This window comes from Ceratotherium simum, chromosome 11 (assembly GCF_057802395.1).
Source record: "Ceratotherium simum simum isolate JZ-2026a chromosome 11, ASM5780239v1, whole genome shotgun sequence".
Classification (NCBI taxonomy): Eukaryota; Metazoa; Chordata; class Mammalia; order Perissodactyla; family Rhinocerotidae; genus Ceratotherium; species Ceratotherium simum.
Genome location: NC_141910.1, coordinates 65,041,246 through 65,056,958, shown reverse-complemented (window position 1 = coordinate 65,056,958; position 15,713 = coordinate 65,041,246). Strand labels below are relative to the sequence as shown.

The 15,713-nt window shown below is 35.1% G+C and overlaps 1 pseudogene; it reads left to right on the top strand.

Moving 5' to 3' along the window:
* Positions 1-570: 570 nt before the first annotated feature.
* On the top strand, positions 571-824 carry LOC101389913 (ubiquitin-fold modifier 1 pseudogene; annotated as a pseudogene).
* Positions 825-15,713: the final 14,889 nt, after the last annotated feature.

Below are 15,713 nucleotides of genomic sequence, written 5' to 3'. Positions count from 1 at the left end.
ACTAGAAGGAAGTGCAGCTATGACATACAACTATCTACTGGGGCTTTGGGGGAAAAATAAATAAAATTAAAAGAAAAAGAAAATCAGATGCAGAACAGAGAACTGTTAAATATCTCATATAAACTTTAAATGCAAGAAATATGTACTGAGTACTTAATATGTACCAGATGATTTTATACTTGGTTTAATCATCTCTAAAATCCTACAGAAGAACTGTCAATAGCTTAATTTTACAGATGAGGACCTTGAGGTTCATGGAAACCAAGTGGTATACACAAGGTCATCAGAGGTGAATGAGAGCTAAAATCTTGCACACTTTTTCCTCCATACCACACCATTGCCTTCTTAGAGTGAAATATATACTTACACTTGCTTAAGACCGTGCTGTCTTGGATGGCAAGTCCCCTCTGGAATATAGTATTATAATACTCATTTCTGGGTAGAAAGAAGAAGAATTGTATTTCAAAGTGTAGATGCCCCTCAATGGTGTGGGGAGGTTCCTGACACCAAGGAGGAAATGCAGACATTCTGCAGATTTGCCCTGGGTTCTCTGTCCAGACCGGCTCCACTATGCTAAGTATTTCCTTTAAGATCACACTGATGATGGACCATGGCTGCTTTACAAAGTACTCAGTTTTCCTGAAAGTGCACCTTTCACAGCAGTCTTCAATTGCAGTAGCAGAATTTAAACCTCCTGCAGCAACAAATGCAATGATTACTAATAATGGAATAGAAATAAATCCCGCACAGACTATCAGAAACATTTTTTTAAAGAATGGTTCAGACTGCAAATTGTTCCTAAAGATAGTGCTGGAAGTTGTTAGTGTCTGTTATTTGGAACTTGTGATTACCTTTTAGAATACACATTGGGTTTTTTTGTAACATTGAAGTCAGGCTATTTAAAATATTATGAAAATGCTAATGTTTGATGAAATAATGAACGATGCTTCTTCTATCCCTTCTTGTTATTCATGTGATTAATGTTAAGAGGAATGCTATGCAATGGGACTGCCACCAACACAGAAGATCCTCATTCTTTCGTTGTTACCTCACAACAAACAGGTATTCACTGTGGGGGGGAGGCGGGGAGGGTTTACTTTTGTAACTGGAGGATATTTCTGGTAATTTATTTTGAAACTAATTGGGAAATAATAATTTACTGAATCTAAATCCCAGCAAGTTACTTTGTGGATATCGACAAGCTGATCCTAATGTCTATAGGGGATTGCAAAAGACTCAGAATAGCCAACACAATATTGAAGAACAAAGTAGAAGGATTGACACTACTCAACTTTGAGTCTTACTATAAAGCCATAATAACAAAGACAGTGTGGTAATGGTGATAGAACAGACAAATAGACTAACAGAACAGAATAGAGAGTCCATGAACAGACCCACAGAAATATAGTCAGCTGATCTTCGACAAAGGAGTAAGGACAGGTCTTTCATTCAAATGGTGCTGTGATAACTGGATATCCACATGCAAAAACATGAATCTAGACACTGCCCTTACACATTTTACAAAAAATAACTCAAAATAGATCACATACCCAAATGTGGAAAACACAAAACCATAAAATTTCTAGATGGTAGCATAGGAGAAAACCTAGGAGACTTTGAGTTTAGCGATGAGTTATTAGACACAATAGCAAAAGCATGATAAATGAAAGAAAAAAATGGCAAATGCAACTTCATAAAAATTAAAAACTACTCCTCTGTGAAGCATGCTGTTAAGAGAATGAAATGACAAGCCACAGACTTGGAGAAAAGATTTGCACAACACCTATCTGATAAAGGATTTGTATTCAAAATTTACCAAGAATTCATAAAACTCGACAATAAGAATTTTCTACAATTTAAAAATTGGCAAAAGATCTGAACAAACATCTTACCACAGAAGACAGACAGACGGCAAATAAGCATATGAAAAAATATTCAACATCATATGTCATTAGACAATATTTAAAAAATGAAACACCACTACACCCATGTTAGAATGGCTAAAATCCAAAACACTGACAACACCAGATTCCGGCAAGGATGTAAAGCAACATAAACTCTCATCCATTGATGGTGGGAATGCGAAATGGTACAGCCACTTTAGAATTTAGAATTTCTTATCAAGGTGTGAATATTTGAATTATTTAAATCTGGCCCTTACGTGTATAAATTGACATCCCACACCAAACAGTTTGAACTATGATCTTGCAGAATCCAATAGCGGTGAGAATTGGCAATACATTGGAAGCATTCTTTGCTGAAGTATGCATTTCTTTATCAATCTATTTTATTACCACCTTAAAGCAGAAACCATTGTTTTTTTGAGGAGTTCTAAATGGTAGCCAAGAAGGGAGTATTGTTGCAAAGAAGATCTGAATTTCACAACAAAGCTCAAGTAAATGTGAAGGACATTCATTTTACTTATTGAAATCCCAATGTTTAAGGAAGGGTTAAGATTAGTTACCCAAAATGAATAAGAAGCCAGGAAAAGGAAGATACCGAAGTCCCAATGACCAGAATCTGGTAAGGAGGAAACAACAAAGGATAATAGTAAAAGAGAACAGAAAGCTTCAGCAAAGAGTTACAGAAAAAGCCAACTGGTTTACAAAATTACAGAAGGTATGTTGGAAGAACTGAGGGGAAAAACCAAATATTTGGCATTGTCATAGTAGAAAAAAAGAATTAAATAAATAAGAATATACGCCTGACAACATATGGATTTTAAAATTCTTTGTATGAAATCCAAAGAATGATGTGCATAAGAAAGGGTTTTCTTTACCCTCGGGGAGGAAATATTTATACAAACTTGGAAAAATGAAATGAAGGCTCTTAGGGATTCAGAAACAGCAGTTGACTCGTTTTCTAGAATATGAGCTCTCTGAACACAGAGGTTGTGTCTGTCTTTCTCTGTCTAGACAGGACTGGGAAAACAGTGAGCTATACTTGCTGAATTAATTCATAAACAAGGTCTTGAAGACTAATTATTATCTATGTGGGTTTCAGTATGTTCCCTATTATGGGCCCTGAGGTCACCGGGGGAAAAATGCTATAAAAAACTGCAATGTCAACAACATCTGAAGGGTGACATTGGTAGTTAATTTTAAGAAGTTAATTAGATGTTGTTCATAAATTGGACAAATGTACAGTAGGATTCTGAATTATCAAAGAAAAATATTTTTGCCAAAGTAAAATAGTATATGACTGCTATTTGGGGAAAATTTTATTTTATTAAACAAAAATTGATGCTCAAAGGCCCCTAATCCTAACCAAGTTCAGTTTCACTTAACCAGAAACTTAGGAGCACCCCTTCCTTGCATCTGTGGTTTAATATACATTTTTCTTCATTTTGTTTCTAGCACAAAAATCTGTCTGTAGTGTTACATAAATAAAAGTATTTTATTTACATAAATAATAATGATTACATAAAAGTATGGTCTCAAATGCTATTAAGTGATTTACTTAATGTATTCTTCTTTGGTTTTGAAATTTTATTGTAGTAAGTTCTTAAAATAAAAACATTTTTTTGCATTTAAAAATTTTGTTATTATGTAAATGTACTCTTACATACTTATTTGTCCAGGTTATTTTGAAATATTTTATTTACCCTAAGTGAAATACATGGTATATAATTAATACCTTGTGGAAATACATTTTGTTATACTATTAAAAATCTACTCTTTACAAATAAAACTTTCTGGCTCTATTTCTTCTACCCTAAGCCAATATTCATCACCATATGGGTCGGCACTAAGAACAAAGAGCATCACCATCATGTCAAAGGAATCCTGGTGTTTGCTGAAGTTTGGGTGCAAAAAAGGCAGCAATTTGGCGTATTAGGAGTGAAAGGGGTGACGATGTCTGCAGAGGAAAAGAAGAGGGCACATTGTCACCGCCAGTCCTAGTGGTGTGAGCTAATTTCGGGAACATGCCATGCCCCAGGTTTGGTCATCAGACAGGGCTTTTTCATTAGCCAGGAAATGTTGAGAGTCTTGGTCATAGCTCGATGGTGACCTAAATAAAAAGAAACAAAAATAGAATCTGTGTGCCAACAGAGTTACGTATACGGACATAGTTTTTCAAAATCAGCATATCCAGAAAGCCAAATGAATCATCTTATATATGAGTTTATTCAGATAGAATTAGAGTAAAAGGAGATAGTTTTAATAAAAAGTAGTGATAACAATAGCTTTCAGTGACTGAGCACACATTATGTACTACTCTCTTTGTATATATTTCATCCAATTTTAACAACAATTCTAAAAGATAGAATTATATTCTCTTATTTGAGTTGCAAGAATGAAGCAATCCAACCAATCTGTCTAATTCCAAAGCTTGTGTGCTTTCAAATAATTTTCTTAATAGCTTGTGGCTCTCTATCCTCTCAATTATTTTAGACACTGTTTAAATGCTTCAGTACCTCTGAGATGGAACACTCACAGGAGGCAGATCCAAGTACGCTATATGACTACTGTGCTAGGGTACAATTTTTGTCTTGAAAAGTGAAGTCACTTGGTATTTTTGCTTTAATTTAGTATAATTTCTTTGGGTAACCTTTGTTGAAATAATACGTTCTTGGTTCATGATACTCTTTTGCCACTTCCCTCTCACAGTGGGTTAACAGTAGGAGAAGTCTGAGTCAGCCTCCAATTGGAACTTAAACCTTCTCTTGCTCTCCTACTCCTTTTAACACATTAAAGCTATTTCCTGGTATTAAATTCTCCACTTGAAAGAACTAGCACAGTGCATGCTTTCCTGACTGGAAACTGGCAGGTACAGATGCTATACAAGAACTATAATGAGAAGAGGGAGCACAAATTTATGAGGAATAAATGCAACCTGGGGAACAACCAGAAGCCTTCACAGAGGAGGTGATAGTGGAGCCGATTCTTGAGGACTAAATGAAATGATATAGGAGAGACTCTGTAGGGAAAAAAATCCATAAAGACGAAGAAAACAGAAACAGCTCAGCAAAGTAGGAACTGAATCATTTCTTTCATCTCTAATCCAGCAAAATACGTTTATAAGATAGTTAATTATGAATCACTTCAACTGCCAAAAATTGGAAGTTATTTCTTATATTATCAATAGCTGTATTCTTACTGAAAATCGTTTCTTTCACCCTGCAATTATTTTATTCATTGCCTTTACTGCAAAATAATAGAAAGTTCTTTCTGTTTTAAAGACTATCAAGGCAGTGTATAATATAACTTTCCCCAGAGCATATCTTTACAAATGATCTGTTTTCAAAAGTATTTGGATTGGGGTTGAGAGGAAGGAAGCTGACAATCTAATCTAGGGTAAATGATTAAACCTGACACTATAAATGGATAATTTATAACATGCTTTTTTCTCTTAGAAAATTATGAAAACTAGATATTTAATTATTTCCTCAATGTTTTCCTCAAGGATCTTTGCATTGTTTCCAAAATCATATGTTAATGATATTTCTTTTGGGAATAATTCACTGATTTTAATTTTAAATATGAATGTCAATAACTTCTATTTGATTAATTTGACCAGGAGTGAAATGTGTAAACTGTATATTCATGGGCCGGCCCCGTGGCTTAGCGGTTAAGTGTGCGCGCTCCGCTACTGGCGGCCCGGGGTTCGGATCCCGGGCACACAAGGACAAACTGCTTCTCCGGCCATGCTGAGGCGGCATCCCACAGCAACTAGAAGGATGTGCAACTATGACATTCAACTATCTACTGGGCTTTGGGGAAAAACGAAAAAGGAGGAGGATTGGCAATAGATGTTAGCTCAGAGCCGGTCTTCCTCAGCAAAAAAAAAGGAAGATTAGCATGGATGTTAGCTCAGGGCTGATCTTCCTCACACAAAAAAAATAAATAAACTGTATATTCATTCACTCCAATCTTTATTTTAAAGATGATGATTTCCTGGTCCATGTGTGATGTCTCATGGTGAGGACCCTTTCTTATGTATATTCACGGTGGAGTGTAACTTCCTACAAACAATAACCAAATCCATATATATTTTTTTAACCTTTGAAAGTGTAGCATGTGAGATGCATAGAGTGAGTACTTAGTATCTAATTTACTAGTAAGGCTCTCTTCTCTGTCCACACTTTTGTCTCAAGAGAGGCCATCTTTATCTCTACTGCTTACATCTACCTGGCCATCCCACAAGGCTCTCAAGGATCAATTCCTCTATAAATCTTATTTGAAAATGTCAGCCTTCATTTGAATCATTTCATCACCATTTTTGCTTCAAAAATATCATTTTTTAAGCATATACATTTAAAAAAAAGAACTAAGATCCAGAGATGGTAAGTGATTTGCCAGTCATTTCAGTTAATGGCAAAGCAATGGTTAACACTCAGGTCCTCACTTTCTGTGACACTCACAATTCACGAAGACCCTACCCCTTTGGTCTACTACCATGCATGTAAACGGAATCCCTCTATTATCTCTTAAATATGTACTCTCTTATACAGTTCACTAATTGATTTTATTCTTCTCAAGTACTGAAACGCCAGTTACCCTGATATAGTTCATCTGATACTTTTCATTTTCTATTTGAGGTTGGGAACATCTGGTCTGCAGTCCTACAATTTTCTTTCTCTTGATTTCTAGAGTATTTTATATTTTCACCATATCTACTCACCCTATTTTGAAAAAGGGAACATTATACGGGTATTTTTACAAGGTTAACTCCTCCTCCATCAATTTGTATATCAATGATTGTCTTTCCCTAAAAGATTCAATTCCTCTGTCTCCATTTTTTCTTTCTTTCCAACTAGAAAATGCTCAAGTCCTTCAAATGCTACAAAATGAAAACGATACTAATTTAAAAATTAACCCATGATAATAGGAGATAACTCTCAAAACTATGGGTTTCAGTACCAAGCTTCTCAAAATATCTTCAGATCGTACCCCCTTTCCAGCTCTTCTGTAGTAAATAAACTCTTGCTGTCAGTTCACTGGAAGTGTGCTTTTTTTTTTCTTTTTTAATTTTTTGTTTATTGCAGTAACATTGGTTTATAACATTGTATAAATTTCAGGTGTACATCATTGTACTTCTATTTCTCCACAGATTACATCATGTTCACCACCCAAATACTAATTAAAGAGAACAAAAAAACAAAAAGGAAAATCACTCAATGCAGAGTCCTTTATGACTTCTTGATTTCAAATTTACAATAGCACTTGACACTTCAATCAAAGCTTTCTTTTTTCTGCTTCCTAAGACATAAATGCAGATTTTTTTAGCTCTTGATCCGTATTTCTGTGTCCTTCAACTCTTCTTGCTTCTGTGCTCTCATGGAAGAGTTCCATCTCTCTATCCGTACACTGCTTCTGTTTCATTTTTCACTTTTCCATTAGGGAATTTATCTTCTCTTCATCTAACATCAATGATTCCCAAATCTAGATCCCTAGCTTCAGAGATATTTTTATTCTTGCATATCGAATTTCCTACTAATAAACAAATAGCATATTCAAAAATGAACTCATTATTCCTTTGCCATCAACTTTATCTTTCCTTTTGATGTCATTATTTGAAATTTCATTAATAACATAAGAGAATATTTTTTCGTTTTTAAAACCAAATGATCACTGAAATTGTTTTTCACAGTATTGCAGTTTAAATGAATAATCAGATGAGCATTGTGTGGCTCATGAATAAGTCATCGTCTCCCTCAGCACGTGGAATAGATAGTCAGAGAGGTGTGGTAGAAGCACAACATGAAGTACCACGTACTTAATTGACAGCACTGAATAAAACGGCAGAAGAGGGAGTGAATGTCAAGGACTAGCTGCTTTTCTGGCTTTGGCATCTCTGGCCACTAGACCTTACTATAAAAGGCAAATGGGATCTGCCTAGTCCAATAATGTGTCCACAGCCTGGATGGATACCTTGACTTCACTAATTATGGGTGTAAAAGAGACCAGCGTCTGGAATGAAAATTGCTTATAACCACTCACACAGGACATACGGGTACCTCTGTATCTGTGCCCCTCTGGTGCCTCTGGCACATCCCTCAGATGCAGCTGCAGCTGTAATGAACAGTTCTAAAGAGCTCAGACCCACTCTCTACTGCCAACGACTGTCTTCAAATTCACTGAGCCCATCTTTCTGCATTCTTTTCCAGAGTCTTCTCCAGTGGCAGTTGCCATCTGGAAATGCAGGGAGTTCACATCCCAGGACAACCTTTAACTAATTGGCACTACAGCCAGTGGATAAAGGCTACAAGCTTTTAGATGGACAATTCTGGGAAGCATCCCCTATGATTGTCAGGGGTCTCATGTCACCTACAGATAAAATATCTGTAATACACCTTATATCGGCTTTTCCTCCTTTTCTGCCTCATTCTCTCCAATCCATGATTCCTGGGATCAACTCCCCAAAACTATCTGCATCCAAGTTCTTTTTTTTTTTGTTTTTGATGGCCCTAAATTAAGACAAGTGAACTTTGATGTCACTTTTCTTTCTAACTCAATAATAATTTTTTAACTACCTTTGTGCAAGAAATATTTTCTTCTAAACTAATCTTGTTAATTTGTTTTCCAAATTCCAGAAAATTCTCCTGTCTTGTTTTCAGACTTCAGCATTTGCGTGAGGATATGACTTTTTGCTTCAGTGCTCCTTTTTAGTGTATTTTGGTTTTTGTTTCTTCACTTCCTTCAGCTACAATCTAAGCAACAAAAGCTCTTAATTGAATCCCATGATATATTTTAATTTTCTACAATATGCTTTGCAAATTGTTGATTCTTTTTCATTAATTAATCTGTGGCATAGGTGAGTGGGAGCTCATTTTTACATCAATCTCTTCCTCTTTGAACTAGGAGGCTTCTCAGTACACCTGTGCTCTTTCTTCTTAGGCTGCATTTGTCTCTGTCATAATCAATATATTGCTCAAGCAGTGGAAATAAGAACAGAATTTCAAATGTTATCTGGTGAGTAGTCACTTCTTTTGTGGTCTGAGCTGAAAACGCACTTCTCGTTGTGTGGCCCCGTCTTTCCATGTGTATAGAATAATAAATATTTCTTGGCAGTTACATCACCAAGACTCACCCTCAACCACACTGATGTACCGTCTGCAGGAAATCACTGTGCTGAGCACAGGAGACCTGAGCTATTCAACCTAACAGACTCTGTGGTCTTGGGGATGTTATTAATCTTCTTTTGGTCTCCATTTTCACATTTTTAAAATAAGATGGTTTAACTTAATGATTTTGCAGGTGCCTTCTATCTAGAAAAATATCTGCATACAACAGATGCCTTTTTTTTTTGTATTATTGTTCCCCTATTATCTAGAAAATGAAAGGTTTTTGTCTTCCAATAATAACCTGTCCTCCTCTTAAGAGCCAGACACCTGGATAACTTTTTTCCAGCAATTCCAAAATTCTGTTGTTGCCCCACAAAGCCCTCATACACTACGATAGCTTGATTGTAAAGGTTTCAGCTGGTATCACATTTGCCACCTACCATTCATCCCTCAAACTCTGGTTTGTTTATGTAATTTCCTATTTCAGCTATAACATATTTAATTTCTAGTGTATGTTAATTTAAATCTCAAAGCCCAATCTGATGTATTATTTTAGCAGCTTGCCAGAATGAATTATCAGTTTCTTTAACACATTGAATTTAATATTCTGTCACTGAGAAATTTACTTTTACTTGATTATATATTAATTACTGAAACTCTCTCAGGTTTTTCTGTTAGAGATCATGCCTTTTGGACAGTTGAAAAAGCTAAAGGGTTAGGGTGGGTCTAATCAGCAGAGTTCAAATCTAAACTGTCACTCTTACTAACTGTGGACTTTTAGCTACCTGAATTTTCTTACGGTAAAGGTAACGTGTACTCACAGGGCTTGAAAATAAAATTATACAGTGTTTATAAAACAGCTAACACAAGGCCTAGAACATGACAAGGTCTCAGCAAATATTACTTCCTAAAGAAATGATAAATGTAGTCCAACTCGGTTAGGAATTCAAAAGATAAATACATTGCTTCACACCAGTTACCAGCAATACGGAAACGTGCAGTAGAGTCTTAGAAGCCATTATATAGTGGGGAAATAGTCCAGGCCTTGGAGTCAAAACTAGGCTCGTTCCCCCGTCTGCTACTTACTAGGTGTGTGCCAACCGGTAAGTTGTATAGTTTCCTTCAACTTCATATTTCTTGCTAAAATAGGTGCCTTACTTATAGGATCGTTCTGAGGATAAAATCAGATTTGATAACAAACACAGAATGCCAAACAAAGCACCAGGCAGGGAGATGGCACTCAACCAACAGTGGCTAATAATACCTAGAGAATTATTAGCCACCTCCTGAGATAGATATATTTTGAAAAATGTTTTACTGAAAATCTATAACGTAGACCACCTGTTAGAGAGCATGTCTTAATTTATAATCAGTGCAATATGGGCATTGTGCAAATATATCCAATATTGGTCCCAGTCTTAAATGTGTTTCTTCCTGGTGAAAGCATTACTTTAAACACATGTAGGTTTGTAGGCTATATCAGAAAGTTTCTCATATCTGTAAGGATTTTTTTTTAAATTAATCTACAGGTATTATTTATAAAGAGATGAGATATCTTTGTCCTTCAGAGGACCCCTGGAATATTCCAAGTTCTTACTTCACTTACCTAACATCAATTCCACTTGTCAACCTAAATGCACTTTTCTCTAGGAAGCCTTCCCTTATCCTAGATGAGGGCTTCCTACTTTGGCTCCCCATAATTGCACTTTATTTCATTAAAATTGCTTGATTTTCACTAGCACAATGTCTAACATAGAGCTAGAAACTGATAAATATTTTCAGAATTCACGAATTACTTGTGATATAACTTAATCTGCGGCATGTTTATTACCAAGGAGACACCATGCTAAAAATATATCAAAGAATTTGATTTCCCAGAAAGAATTTCATCTTTGTGACTCTATGGGAGAGATGCTGAATCTGTCTGTGCAAAAACAATCAAAGCATTGGAAAATTAGTATCTATTGTGTGGAAATGTTTCAATAAGATTTCTATCAGAAAAAGCAGAAGCTATTCTGTGTATTCAAGGAATGAATGGTTGTAATAGAGAGAATTCAAGATTTATACAACCATTCAAAAGTATAGAGGAGCAAAGGTCACAGAGGCCAGAGCCCAAGTTCTCTTCAGCACCAAGATTGGTGGTTCTCAAGAATTCCTCCGGAAGCTCCTTAGCACCCTGCATAAGCCCTCTGAGTACGTATCTGCCCACAAATTTCTCAACACAATTGTGACCTCTGCCTCTTTTCCACATTTCAAATCTCACATTTGTGCCTCTTATAATGAGGACCGAATAGAACAGTCTGTATTGTTCCTAGCTTCTTATCTACAATGCAGTGGAGATCTCAGAAGGAGTTGGTGGTGATAATGAGCTAAAAATCACAGGCTTCAGGGCCGGTCCCTTGGCCCAGTGGGTCAAGTTCCACACTCCGCTTTGGCAGCCCTGGGTTGGCAGGTTTGGATCCCCAGTGCGGACATACTCCACTCATCAGCCATGCTATGGAGGCGTCCCACACACAAAATGGAGGAGGATTGGCACAACTGTTACCTCAGGGCTAATCTTCCTCAAGTGAAATAAAAAACAAAAGAGGAAGATTGCCAACAGATATTAGCTCAGGGTAAATCTTCCTCACCAAAAAAAAAAAAACAAACAAAAAATACACAGGCTTTGCCAGAACTTAAGCAAAATATTCTCTAAATCATTATATTTTCTTTACCAGGTAACCAGAACCACTGTTTTATACAAATTAAGAGGATGAAATTACCTTAGACTGCAGTGTGAATGGCCCCCCTTGAGTTACACAATGGATGAGCTATGCAAGCAACCATCTAATTACTCTTCAGATTGCTGGATATAAGGGATGGTGATGAACTGCATACAGGCCTCTAGGAAGAATACGTTCCATGTTAAATCATTTAATTGGCATACTGATTTATATATTAATGTGAATCTATCAACAAATGACTAATAACTGAGGTTGTGGGATAATTAGATATCTGTGTGGAATAAATAATATACCCAGACAAGCCAGTACAAGGACATTTTCAAAGAAAGAGGCTTGTTAATTTTTTCTGCTCTAGGATCGGCACTTAGATTAGAAGTAACCTAATAAGAATTCTATAAAAAGGAATACATGAAAAGTTTTTCTTTTTTCTCTTCTTCTCCTTTCCTTTCTTTCATTTTCCTTTCCTCTGTTTCCTTTTCTTTGTTTTTTTTTTTAAATATTCTTTTAAGAATTGAGGCATAATACACACACAGTGAAGTACACAAATCTTAAACATATAACAATGAAATTTATATATGTATGTATTCCTGTAACCACGACTCAGGTGAGATATAGAATATTTCCATCACCCCAGGATGATCCCACATGTCCTATCCCACTCAATATATTCAAGGTAACTCCTGTTCTCATTTCAATTATCAAGGATGAGTTTTGCCTATCTTTGAGACATATAGTGAATTATATAAATATTCTCTTTTGTGTTTGTATTCTTTCATTCAACATAATGTCTGTGAGGTTTAACAATGTTGTGTGTTATCAGTAGCTTGTTAATTTTTATTGCTGTGTAGTACTCCATTATGTAAATATACTTCACTTCATTTAGACATTCTTTACTTGCTGTCTATCTACATTGTTTCTACATGTTGCCTATTATGAGTAAAGCAGCTATGAACATTCTTGCATATGCCTTTTGGTTGACATACTCACTCATTTCTCTTGGGTATATATCTAGGAGTAGAAATGTTGCATTATATGGTTACTTATGTTTAACTTTAATAGATGTAAAACTATTTTCCAACGTGGTTGAACCAATTTATATTTCTATCAGAAAATATGAGAGTTCCACTTCCTCTATATCCTCTTCAGCATTTAGAGTGATCAAATGTTTTAGATATAGTCATTGAATTAGTTGTATATTGTTATAACAGTATAGTTTCTTGTTATTATTGTTATTAAATTTACATACAGTAAAATCGATTTTTTTGGTTTTAGTTCTGTGTTGAACATATACATAGATTTATGTGACCACCATCACAATCAGGATGCAGAACAATTCCATCACCAGAAAGTTTCCCTTGTGCTGCCTTTTGAAGTCAAACCATTCCTGCCTCTAACACTTTAAAACCACTGATCTGTACTCCATCCTTATACTTTTGTTTATTCCAGAATGTCATATAAATAATATCATACAGTATAGAATCATTTGTGGCTGGGTTCTTTCCCTCAGCGTAATGCCTTTGAGATTCATTCATGTTGATTGCCTATTGAGAGTTCATTTCTTTCTATTGCTGAGTAGTAGGGATTTATTTTATGGATGTACCACAGACTGTTTATCCATTCGCCCACTGAAGTATATTTGGGTTGCCTTTAGTTTGGGGCGGTTATGAATATAATATAATCAATATAAGAAACCGCCAAACTGTTTGGCTGTACCATTTTGCATTCCCACCAACAATGCATGAGAGTTTTAGTTGCTCCAAAACCATGGCAATACTTGGTTTTGTAAGGATTATTTTAGCAATGGTAATAGATGTGTAATAGTATTCTACTGAGGTTTTATTTTGCATTTCTCAAATGACAATGAACACCTTTCCATGAGATCAATTGCCATGTACCTTCTTTGGTGAAATGTCTGTTTAAGTCTTTTGCTCTTTTTATTTTTTGGTGATGGAGGGTTGTCTGTTTAATACTCCTGAGTTTCGAGGGTTCTTTTAACATTTTTCATCCCTGTTATTTCTCCATTGGAAAAGCTTGACCCAGAAGTCATTTTCTGATTAGTTACTAAGCTGAGAGTAGACCTCCTCTATTAATAACTATGTTATTAGATGTACAGCCTGTTAATAAAAAATCCCTAAGTGCAGAATTTCTTTGTGATACTATTTAACCCCCAAACCAAGCACCCTATACTATGTTGCTAAAGTGTAGCATGTCTGTCAGGTTTTTTCACCTGTTCAAACAAACTGCTCCTCCAAAAAAGACTTTTCTCTCTACTATTCTATTATTTCATTATGATAAAACATTGTAATCATTTGCTTGGTGTTTGTCTGTCTCACTACTAGATAGTGAGTTCCTCGAGGAAAGGGTTCATGTCTTATTAAAATTTGAGTCCCATTGAAGGTCAATGTTTTTGTGCTAAGTGTGAATTTTGTTTTCTTCTGAGTATTAGCATTTGGATGGTCTTTATTTTCTCTCTAATTTATGCATTTTATGCAAGTTACTTTATATACATTTTCCATTATTTTATAGGACTTGTGTAATTAAAAAAGTTATAAGTGATATTTTTAAAATTAAAATCATTTATATTAGCAAAATGACAGGTAAATCATTAAATTATCTTAAAACATGAAAGTTATTAACTTAGATTTTAAACTAATCAGTGAAATAAAGTATTTATTTATACATGATCAGTAATTTATGAAAGATTCACTCAAATGCAATTAGCTATAGTTTAAAGCATACTGAATTGGCATTCAGGACGCTTACGATAAAATTTAGCCAACGAACATAACAATTATGTGACGTTGGTCATACTGTTGCTCAATTTAGGCCTTATATTTCTCAACTATAAAATAAATGTTTTCCTTGATGATATCTGAGATTACTTTCAGCTGTGATGTCTTTCTAGCCGTCAAAATAGCTTCATTTATTTCTAAATATATAACAAAAAAGAAAAAGAAAATACTAGTTTCCGGTCTTGGTTAATGGACTCTCAAAAATAGGTGTTAACCAATACGTTAGCACACAATGTCTCAGACCGTTTTCCATAAATACACAAAGTAAATCCCTACAGAATTTAATTTTGAATAAGAATAATGTATTTTGTCATCACTAAGATATTTTCAAAGCTTATCATCACCATGAAATTTGAACTCAGAGAAAAATTATTTGTTGTTTTTAAAAATGGCGCAGAAAGTTGTATCATTCTTTCAAAATGGGTAAGATGATGTGTGATGGGCAGCAGACCTAAGCAATCCAAAAAACTTACACAGATATACAGAAAGTTGATTGCCTTTTTTATTCAATGTGATCACGTTTGCATCAGTGACCCAATTTACATTACAACTTTCATGGTGTTTCCTTTTGTTCCCATCAACTCTCTTGTCTGTGCTGTCACTCCCTAGACATACAAAGCTTCGTATCTCAAACTACATAAAACAATAAAAAATTTGAATTTGAATGAAGCCTTTATGACTCTATGCTTAACAACACTCCGTTCTGCTGAGAGAGATAAATTTAAAATAGGTAAATCTATTATTCTCTCTTAATCCTTTCCGTATTCCTATGACCTTGACAATAGAGCCCAAGGCAGTACAGCCTACAAAGCCCTTCCTGATATAACATTTGTTTACTCATCAATATCATCCCAGATACTCTCTTCAATGCTATTTATGTTTTATCAACTACTTTTTAAAAAATACTTTCTTTTTAGAAAAAATAAGTTATTTTTCTTCTCAAAATTTGTTGTTGAAGGTTTAAATTTAAAACCCTTCCGTCATTGCATATTTTGTTTTGAACAAATTATTCATATTTAATATTTCAATTTAGCACAAGGAAGTGTTAACCTTGCCTTCTGTGTCAGAGAACAGATAACAGCCAGTTCTCTAAGTAAATTATAAGATCTGTCCAAATTCTAGCTCTGCATACTCTACCATACCGCCCACTCCATAGATTCTTCTTCACCTGAAAACCTCCATGTTTCAAAA